Below are 11297 nucleotides of genomic sequence, written 5' to 3' on the forward strand. Positions count from 1 at the left end.
GCCAAACACGCATACGACCATCATTGGCACCAAGGCAGAAGCGACTCTCATCGCTGAAGACGACACGTCTCCATTCGTCCCTCTATTCACGCCTGTCGCGACACCACTGGAGGCGGGCTGCACGATGTTGGGGCGTGAGCGGAAGACGGCCTAACGGTGTGCGAGACCGTAGCCCAGCTTCATGGAGACGGTTGCGAATGGTCGTCGCCGATACCCCAGGAGCAACAGTGTCCCTAATTTGCTGGGAAGTGGCGATGCGGTCCCCTACGGCACTGCGTAGGATCCTACGGTCTTGGCGTGCATCCGTGCGTCGCTGCGGTCCGGTCCCAGGTCGACGGGCACGTGCACTTTCCGCCGACCACTGGCGACAACATCGATGTACTGTGGAGACCTCACGCCCCACGTGTTGAGCAGTTCGGCGGTACGTCCACCCGGCCTCCCGCATGCCCACTATACGCACTCGCTCAAAGTCCGTCAACTGCACATACGGTTCACGTCCACGCTATCGCAGCATGCTGCCAGTGTTAAAGACTGCGATGGAGCTCCGAATGCCACGGCAAACTGGCTGACACTGACGGCGGCGGTGCACAAATGCTGCGCAGCTAGCGCCATTCGACGGCCAACACGGCCGTTCCTGGTGTGTTCGCTGTGCCGTGCGTGTGATCATTGCTTGTACAGCCCTCTCGCAGTGTCCGGAGCAAGTATGTTGGGTCTAACAAACCGGTGTCAATGTGTTCTTTTCTCCATTTCCAGGAGTGTATTGTAATCCCGTACACCGTACGTTAATGCTGCGACATCTAGTGACTTGTTACCAAGCACTATAACGTACGAGTTATCGGCAACCTATATGTTGCACATTTTCTTGCTTGAAGAGAGCATACTCATAGGCACTTCCGACGGTATATCTCGAAAACGAATACTCCACACCCAATCGTATTCGAATACTCCTCACTCAATCGTATTCATTAAGTTCTTCAGAGGTGTGATACCGTCATGCTGATGGGAGCAGCAAAAGATACGCCTCACGACTAGATATATGTAAGGAGATGGAGACCTATGGACGACGCAAAAGGCTGAGTACTGTAAACCTTGCGAACAATTCGAATTTGTCTTTTTGTCAAAATATTGATCTCGTGATTAGCAGGAGAAAGAGAGAAAACAGGATTTTAACTCAGAACAATTCAGTTCTAAGCAAGGCAGTTTCCGTTGTTATTTCTAAAAGCATTGAAATAAAAGACGTTACTGGGATGAGTCAATCTAGCACAAAGATGTATTGAGAAATTTGAAGGCAAAATTGCCGTCAGGTATTCGTGGTATAATACATATACAAGAAGACGACATAGAACACTATATGTCGCCTCTAAATTCAATAGACCTTACACAAGAATATGCGAAAGGTAATAAGAACAAAAATATCGGCTGCAACAGTGCACCGATGCCGAGATAGCCGCGCAGGCAGCAGCACGGAAACGGCCGAACGCATGGCGTGCGTGATCCGCCTGTGACGTCATAATATGTCTTCTGGGTATTAAGGGCGATGATCAATGACAACCACTGAAGATGACGATGGAAGAAATTACAGGAACAGTACCAACTGTTACTGATGCGAACAATGCCAACCACGGTCAGGAAATGAAAATAGTACTTACCCACAGCATAATCAAGTACAATCCGGGTCCTCCTGACGACGGGTTGTCCAACCAAGGTCATTCCATGGATATCATAGAAGTCACGAATGAACCGCCACCATCTGTAAGTGTTCAAGGTTCAATAAACTAGATTCGACCTCATTAAGCCCACCGATGTTGGTAGTATCATAAAGTGTGGCTAATGATGGCAGTCACGTGAACATGTTGCGCTATAACGAATGTAGCTATATTAGAGAAGAACTGTACAATGATAAGCACAGAGGTTGAAATGAAATGCAAGTAAGGGTACAAGCATTTACGAATGCTACTATAGGAACTATGTTTACGACGATTATACTTGATACAGGTGCCTCTGTGAATTATTTAATAAAGTTAAGGTAGTAAATAAAATACCAGTATACCCGATGCAGAATAGAGGGCATAACCAGAGCTGTTGGTTCAAGGTTACAGCCTATAAAATGGCAAACGCAAGAAAGGGTTTTAATACGAAATGGATTGATTTTACGCCCGTTCCTTACTGTAAAGAATCTTGTAGTTGACTGTCTGACAGGCATTTAGTTCTTAAGGGAAAAAGACGCAACGATTTTAGTTAAACCTGATAAATGCTATCAAGGAATAACAGTACGATTTTTAAAGACTAAGAATGTACATGTTGAAGATACATCGGCTCGCAAAAGTAAAAATTATCGCATAACGCTAGCATCGTGGAAGATATGCTAATATCACGGCATCTTGATAAGCAATGACAACAATTAAAAGAGTTATTAACGACGCATTTACATGTATTTAATGAAAAACCTGGAGTGATGAACACTTACGTATATCACATGGACATGACACCACATAACACTTTCTGTAGATGTAGAAGTCATACTCCATCCACTGTCCGAAATGTGAGGCTGTAGGTCGCGAGATTAAGACGATGTTATAATGGAATGTTATCGAACCTTCATACTCTCAGTAAAGTGGTCATTCATTACCTGTAATGAAACCTAATGGAGACGTATGTCTGGTCCTAGATGCACTTGCAGTTAATAAAATTATAATACTACTATGTACATAACCTGAGTATGTTGTTGTTGTTGTGGTCTTCAGTCCTGAGACAGGTTTGATGCAGTTCTCCATGCCACTTTATCCTGTGCAAGCTTCTTCATCTCCCAGTACCTACTGCCACGTACATCCTTCTGAATCTGCTTGGTGCATCCATCTCTTGGTCTCCCTCTACAATTTTTACCCTGCACGCTGCCCTCCAATACTAAAATGGTGATCCCTTGATGCCTCAGAACATGTCCTACCAACCGATCCCTTCTTCTAGTCAAGTTGTGCCACGAACTTCTCTTCTCCCCAATCCTATTCAACACCTCCCCATTAGTTATGTGATCTCCCCATATAATCTTCTGCAATGTTCTGTAGCACCACATTTCGAAAGCTTCTATTCTCTTCTTGTCTGACATTACCAGTTTTACAAATCGGATTTTGTCTGAATGTGAACGTGGATTTTCAGCAACCTAGCTTGAAGCTGTAGCTGCCATTATGGCTTTTATGAAAATTAATTATTACATTTATGTTAAATATATCAAGGTGTACTGTGATCACCAGGCACTTAGCTTTATATTAACATGCAAGTTATTTGCGCCCTAAAATTGCTAGATCGACTGCATTTCTTCAATTATATGACTTAGAGGTAAGTACATAAAAACTAAACTAAACTAAACTCCGCATGAACAGGCAATGAAGGCTCAACGGTACCGACAGGCCGCCGTATCATCCTCAGCCCACAGGCGTCTCTGTATGCGGTCAGCATGTGGTCAGCACACCGCTTCTTCTCAACCATTTAGCCCCTCAGATTTCCTGACAAGGGCAGGACTAAGTTCACTCCGGCTTGCCAACAGCACCCAGTAGACCGGATGGTCACCCATCCAAGTTCTAGCCCAGCCCGACAACGCTTAACTTCGCTGTTCTGACGGGAACCGGTGTTACCATTGCGGAAAGGCCATTGGCAATGCACATGAAAGGTAAGGACAAAGTCGTTCAATCGCGTTTGCCACAAGGAGTAACTGAACTTTCTGCTATCACTGAACCAGTCACAAACTACAGAATACTTGTGATGAAAGACACTCACTACACACAGTGATATTTAGACCTGTTTAGTAAGGTGGCAATATTGCAGGATATAGATTCTCGAGGGTGATAAAATAAGAACACTTCTTATCAGACAACCAGTTTGAGAAATTTTAGCAACATTGCAAGATACACAATGACGTTTCTTTCTAACGACGCCATATCAGTCGTCACAACTGGCGTATATGTATGTACCCTAGTACATGTACAAGGAGAGAATCTTTAGCTTGGTATATTCGCTGTGTTTGGCGTCACTACTGTGCTTCTAATTGCATGAGGAAACAACTTATACTGTTATTTTACAAATATGGACAAATACCCTGAAGAGCTTTAAAAATCCAGTCTCGTGTGCCAGATTTTCTGACAGACAATGACATTAAGCATGTTTTGACATCCCGCTTTCACCCACAAAGTAATACTGTTGAACGTATTTTTAGTTTAAAAAATGGCTCTGAGCACGATGGGACTTAACTTCTGAGGTCATCAGTCCCCTAGAACGTAGAACTACTTAAACCTAACTAACCTAAGGACATCACACACATCCATGCCCGAGGCAGGATTCGAACCTGCGACCGTAACGGCCGCGCACTTCCAGACTGTAGCGCCTAGAACCGCTCGGCCACTCCGGCCGGTTATTTTTAGTTAATTTAACTGATTTGTAAGGAATATGTAAATGCGCAACATACAAACTGTGTCGACCTCATAGAACGTTTGGAGCAAATAGTAAATAACTTCCAGTTTACATCACAGCTGACACACACGCTAAAGTACTGATCAACTAAAAAGAAGCAAATGATTGGACAAGTCCTTTGCCACATTTGCGGAAAAAAGATATCACTGTACAAGAAAAGATAAAAGACACACTAATCGCACTGACATATCACGCCAGAATTAGAAAGGAAATACATAGTGAAAAGTCAGGACGAGGCCAAAAATACGCTCTATGATAGTTTTACTAAAATAACATCTGAAATCCACTGCTCTGCATAAATGCAATAGTAAATGACAGTTTCTTTACAATGGGTCCAAAGGATCTGAAGAAATATTTACATGCTGTAAAGCTGAGATTCATCATAAGATATATCTATTTACTACAGGTAGATAATGAAGTGTTATGACGGATTCAAAAAACTACACTTTTGAAAAGCCCTTAATGTTGGTACAGTGAGTGTACTGGATTAAAGAATTACTTTTATGAAAAACTAAAGAGTAGTCTGTATTTCCATTACTTTGTTTATCCTGAAAAGACATGCACTTACGTTCTGATACAGCAATCTCATTTTAGCTGTTTGTTTGCGCTATCAAGAAACTAGCAGTGGTAGAAGCAATATTTGGTATGTGAAAACAAATTATTGTTTCCATGACACTAACATATAACCGATATGGAAACACTGAACAAGAAACTTTTCATAATAATATGTGACTACTGTGCTCTAGGGACAACTAAGAGAGGCATGTATTATACAATCTTTAGCAACTACTTCGATTTTATGTTTAAGAAGAGTATGAATTAAGTTGTACGTTTTATTAGATTATTCTTTGCAATGTAATGCCCACTAAACTTCTACACGACCATGAATACAAATGACATGAACCTTTCGTATCTCTCGATAGAGGCCCGGGAGGGAGTCAGCGTGTCGCTTTGTCGGCTGTTGCCGGCCGGTTGTCGCTATGTCAGGTTGTCGAACACCAATGTTTTGTGCATGCCCCTACACTGTGCAACTGACTTTAGTGGTGTTTCCTTTTGAGTTTTTTTAAAAGTCTACTCGCTTCAAATACTGTTGCTATACGTCATTATTGAAATTGCACCGAGTCCGTGGCTTTCCCTGCCCGTGTATGGCACGGCCCGGATCGGTCCTCGGACAGAAAGTCCGTCCACCTGTTTTCTATACTGTGCGACTGAGTGTTCGGGTGTTTTGTTTTGTGTTTCCTGTCGTGTTTCCATTCAGTATAGTATACACGGAGAATCAACGAGTTATTCTTGTGCTGAACTATGCAAAAACAGAATCGTACGTGGAATATAGGCTTGAAGTCATACGAAAATTTCCCGGTGTGCATGTTCCCAATGGTCCGACGATATGCAAATTAGTGAAGAAATTTCAAGGTACTGGATGTGATTTATACAAACACGAACCAAAAGAACCTAGTGTTTTCACCGAAAATAAAGCGCTTGGGAATAGGTCCGAGAAAATTTCTGCGCCGTTTGGCCCTTCAAACTGGTGTGTCAAGCGGAATCTGCTCACAAACTGAAATTGAAACCACACAGAATGTCGGTAGTTGTTCAACAGAGTAGCTCAGATACTGTTGCTCGACGCCGTTAGTGCAGCTGGCTGTTACAGTCTGGACGATTGGGAAGATGCTTTTTTTTTCTGATGACGCATGGCTGCATTTGTCAGGATATGTAAATTCTAGGAACAATCGACGTTGCAACTCCGAAAATCCGCATGAATTACATCAGCAACCTCCACAACATTCTGTCAGGTATTTGAAAAATATACTTCATCCTTTTTTTCGGAACTAACACCTAACGAACGATTATTTCATGCAGGACAATGCAAATCCACTCATCGCCAATGCTTCTATGGCAGCAATACGTAAAATGTTTTTGATGATATGTTAGTTGACTGGCCTCCTCGTTCTCAACATCTAAATTCGTGCGAGTTTCATCTTTGGGGAATGTTACAAGACAAGATCTACATCTACACTTATACTCCGCAAAACACCCAACGGTGGGTGGCGGAGGGCACTTTACGTGCCACTGTCATTACCTCCTTTTCCTGTTCCAGTCGGCCAGCCGGGGTGGCCGGGCGGTTCTAGGCGCTACAGTCTGGAACCGCACGACCGCTGCGGTCGCAGGTTCGACTCCTGCCTCGGGCATGGATGTGTGTGATGTTCTTAGGTTAGTTAGTTTAATTAGTTCTAAGTTCTAGGGGACTGCTGATCTTAGAAGTTAAGTCCCATAGTGCTCAGAGCCATTGGAACCTGTTCCAGTCGCGTATGGGTCGCGGGAAGAACGACTGCCGGAAAGCCTCCGTGCGCGCTCGAATATCTCTAATTTAAATTAGTCATCTCCTCTGGAGGTATAAGTAGGGGGAAGCAATATATTTGATACCTGAACCACAAACGCACCCTCTCGAAACCTGTACAGCAAACTACACCGCGATGCAGAGCGCCTCTCTTGCAGAGTCTGCCACATGAGTTTGCTAAACATCTCCGTAACGCTTTCACGCTTACCAAATAACCCTGTGACGCGCCGCTCTTCTTTGGATCTTCTCTATCTCCAACCCGACTGGGACGGATCCCACAATGATGAGCAATACGCAAGTATAGGTCGAACGAGTGTTTTGTAAGCCACCTCCTTTGTTGATGGACTACATTTTCTAAGGACTCTGTCAATGAATCTAAACCTGTGCACCCGCCTTACCAACAATTAATATGATCATTCCACTTCAGATCGTTCCGTACGCATACTTCCAGATATTGTACAGAAGTAACTGCTACCACTGTTTGTTCCGCTATCATATAATCATACAATAAAGGATCTTTCTTTCTACGTATTCGCAATACATTTGTCTATGTTAAGGGTCAGTTACCACTCCCTGCACCAAGCGCATATCCGCTGCAGATCTTCCTGCATTTCGCTGCAATTTTCTAATGCTGCAACTTCTCTGTATACTACAGCATCATCCGCGAAAAACCACATGGAACTTCCGACACTATTTACTAGGTCATTTATATATATTGTAAAAACCAATGGTCCCATAACACTCCCCTATGGCACGCAACCAATCCCCACATGCTCGAAGACTGCTGGAAGACAAGCTACGGCCAGCTGTTTCCCACATTTCGGCAGGGGAATTCAGATGTCACGCTCCTCGTACCACAGAGGGACATAATTTTGAGCACCTACTGTAAGTAAAGGGAAGCTTAAGTAAATCAGATGACAACGTTGTTTGTGCCTGACTCAGGGGAAGCGCGCGCGCAGTCGACTACCAACTGATTAGTGTCCAAGAGTCGGGCGAGGCAGCGGCCGGCGGGTGTGGTGACGGCAGACGTGCAGCGCGACCCGAGGACCACTCCCGGGCGTCTTTCGTTGAGACACCTTGTATTTTACATTAAAGCAGTATTTTGACTGTATATATTTTGTTTTATGGTAATTCATGCAATAAGCTACGAAGCGCACCTAATGATGTCTCTGGACGAAAGTTTTGATGAAGTTAATAGTCTGCACACTGTACAGTGATGCTCCACGTTTCCGTTTTTTACTCTGCTTGACTTAGCTTGCGTCTGATTTAAAACACTTCTAGGATTTTCTTCCTGCGCTATGTCCAGATCTTTCCTACGCCTTATGTCTTAATTTAAAATAGTGTAGGGCCGGTATCGTTATGAAAATTCAGTAAACCAGATCGGACTGTCTGCTATTTACGCGCCTTTACCTGGTGTGATGAGATACAAATTAAAGGCTTTTCTAAAGGACAAGTTTAGCCTCATAAATGGAAACAAGAACTAAAAAGAAAAACTACAGAGTGGCCGTATTATTTGGGAACTGGAGCCAAGACTATAGGAAATCATTTTGCAAATATATGTGCCTACTGTGACGTGTTCGTCAAGGTAAAGATTTGAACCCAGAGGGGGTCGAGTGTTTGGTTTAAGTGGCTACCTATGAACGAAATATTTCGTCGACTCTCAAGGAAAGAATAAACCTTTTGCTTACCTGAACTATATCCGGTGTGCAGTTGGCCGCCTGCGGATATATGGTGGAAGATGCTGGGTGTAAATTTACTCTTCGTGGCGGCATAATCCTGCGTTTTTTCAACATGTCATGTCATTCACCCTCACAACCACGCCACCCCCCCCCCCCCTTCCACCCACTCTGCCCCCAATGTTGGCCTAATCACGACAGGCCCTTCCTCTTTCCACTTCTCAAGCTGTCACTCTTTGACTACTGACTACTTTCTCCCCCCCCCCCCCCCACAACCCACAAACCATCACTTCAAGATTGTCTGCCACCACCATCAAGACGTCGCTACGAAGAAGAGGAGGCCAGGATAATGGCCTTTCGATTTCACTCACTCTAACTACTCCTCCTTCTATCCTTTATTCTATAATTTAATATAATATCCCCGGCTAGTCAACGGGACGTTCCTTTTCCGCCACTCTTCTACTGTCCCTTTCTCTGTCCTGTCTTCTTTTTATACATAAAAAAACAGCACAAAAGTCAAGCAAATACCAAAGCACCATGACATCCCATCACCCACCAATCTTCATGCCAGAAGGAGAAGCGCCTTAGGTACGCTAGAACTTCGATTACAGCAGAGGGTTCAACCCTCAACATTTAGCTCGTATGTGCGTGCGTGGCGTTTCTCACTTGGGACATTTTGCGCGCTCCGCAGCTACACTCAACCCACTGAATCGCCGTGTGCACGCCCGGCAACAATTCTGGCTGCGTACCACAGACTCTATTCTCGAGCTGAATGTAGCGCAAGTAGAGCAGTTGCAGGATTTCAATCTATATCATACTCCGCAAGCCACTAAATGGTGTGTGGTGGTGGGTACTTTCGGTATCACTATCTGATCCCTGCAACCCTGTTACAATCGTGAATAATGCGTAGAAAGAGCAATTGTTGGTAAACCCCTGTATCGGCTCCTATTTCTCGTATACCCTAGATGTATGTGGGAGGAGGGGGTGGGGGGGGGCAGTAATATGTTGTCCGACTCCTGCTGAAAGGTGCTGTCCCGAAATTTCAATAGAAAATCTCTCCGTGATGCACAACGCCTCTCTTGTAACGTCTGCCAGTGCAGTTTGTTTAGTATCTCCGTAACGCTCTCTCGCCAGCTAGACGATCCCGTGATGAAATGCTCCCCTCTTCGTTGATCTTCTCTATCTCCTTTATCAGTCCTAAACGATAAGGGTCCCAGATACATGAACAATACTGAAGAATCGGGCGAGTAAGCGCCCTACATGCCACTTGTTTCGTGAATGAGTTACATTTCCTTAAGATTTTTCCGATGAATCTGAGTCTGGTGTCTACTTTCCCCCCAATCTGTTTTATACGGTCGCTCTGGATACTTACGCCTATGCTGTCTCAAGCTGTTTGTTATCAATAGTGTAGCTCTACAGTAGTGGATTTTTTCCTATGTATGCGCAATATGTTACATTTATTTATGTTCAGGGTCAACTGCCAGAGTCTGAACCATTCATCAATTCTCTGCAGGGCGTTCTGCAAAGTGTTACTATTTTCTGGGCTTGCTACTTTGGTACAGACAACTGCATCATTTGCGAATAGCCTTAAAGAGCATCCGACGCTTTCTAGTAGATCAATGGTATATACTGTAAACAACAACGGTCCTATGACACTTATCTGCGGTACTCCAGTGATTACCTTTACATCTGTTGATACAGTTCCGTTAAGAGCGCCATTTTTAGTCCTGTCTGCAAGAAACTCCTGAAATTGAAGAGAATGAATAAAATGGACGGTAATAATTAATTCTTCTTCGGAAAATTTATTGTGAATTAAGGTGACAGAGACTGCGTTGGCCGTCCGATGTAGCTGAGCGGTTCTAGGCGCTGCAGTCTGGAACCGCGCGACCGCTACGGTAGTAGGTTCGAATCCTGCCTCACGCATGGATTGTGTGATGTCCTTAGGTTAGTTAGGTTTAAGTAGTTCTAAGTTCTAGGGGACTGATGACCTCAGAAGTTAAGTCTCACAGTGCTCAGAGCCATTTGAACCATTTTTAGACTGCGTTGTGTCGTACAGCAATCAGAGAACTTGCTTGGTTACGCCGCAAAAAACAGTAGTAAAGAAAGTGAGGCAGACTTTAAGAAAGGTCATGCTCTTTGGGAGAAAATTTAGCCGATCTCGAAAATAAATACAAAAACCATGTGACTGTCTATCTCTAAACCTGATGTCGAAAAGGACAATTCTGAATTTATTTTTATGTCTAATATCGTTCTTCCAGCACAACCCTTGTGTGTTGTGCTGAGGTATATATGGTACTACTGTGTAACTTTTCCACTGTTCCTGAAGCTGTTGAACACCTGAGGCCATCCCGAATAACATCTTGGTCAGCGTACAACGCCATATGTCAGTCCGGCTGGATATATCTTTGCTTGAGTCCTACTTCCTAGGCTCATATTAGCCGTGATATATAAAATGAAACTGTCAGCCAACCTGTTGCAATCAACTTTTTTTAAAAAACACATTAGCCAGGATTCGATAGCTCTAGGACTATCTTCACCAGAATGTAAATGATAATTTTTAAATTTTCAGCAACAGTGCTTTCGTCAAATAACATGTTTTTGTTCCCTGATCCAAGAATGTAGGTCATAATAAAGAAGACAGTCTCAGAGTAATACAACCATAGTTTCAAGCGGAGGAACAAGTCAGTTCCTGTAGCTGGCTAAGACCGGCACATACGCAGCGCAAGACGCATCAGACGCTTTATTTTGTAATAATGAAATGACTATGTGTTGAGAACGATACACATAAAGAGAAAAGACAACACAGTTCTAAAATGAGAAAAAGA

The 11297-nt window shown here is 43.7% G+C and overlaps 1 pseudogene; it reads right to left on the bottom strand.

Annotated features, from left to right (window-relative positions):
* Positions 1-3532: 3532 nt before the first annotated feature.
* On the bottom strand, positions 3533-3650 carry LOC126288047 (5S ribosomal RNA; annotated as a pseudogene).
* Between the last annotated feature and the right edge of the window lie 7647 nt (positions 3651-11297).

Source organism: Schistocerca gregaria, chromosome 1 (genome assembly GCF_023897955.1).
Source record: "Schistocerca gregaria isolate iqSchGreg1 chromosome 1, iqSchGreg1.2, whole genome shotgun sequence".
Classification (NCBI taxonomy): domain Eukaryota; kingdom Metazoa; phylum Arthropoda; class Insecta; order Orthoptera; family Acrididae; genus Schistocerca; species Schistocerca gregaria.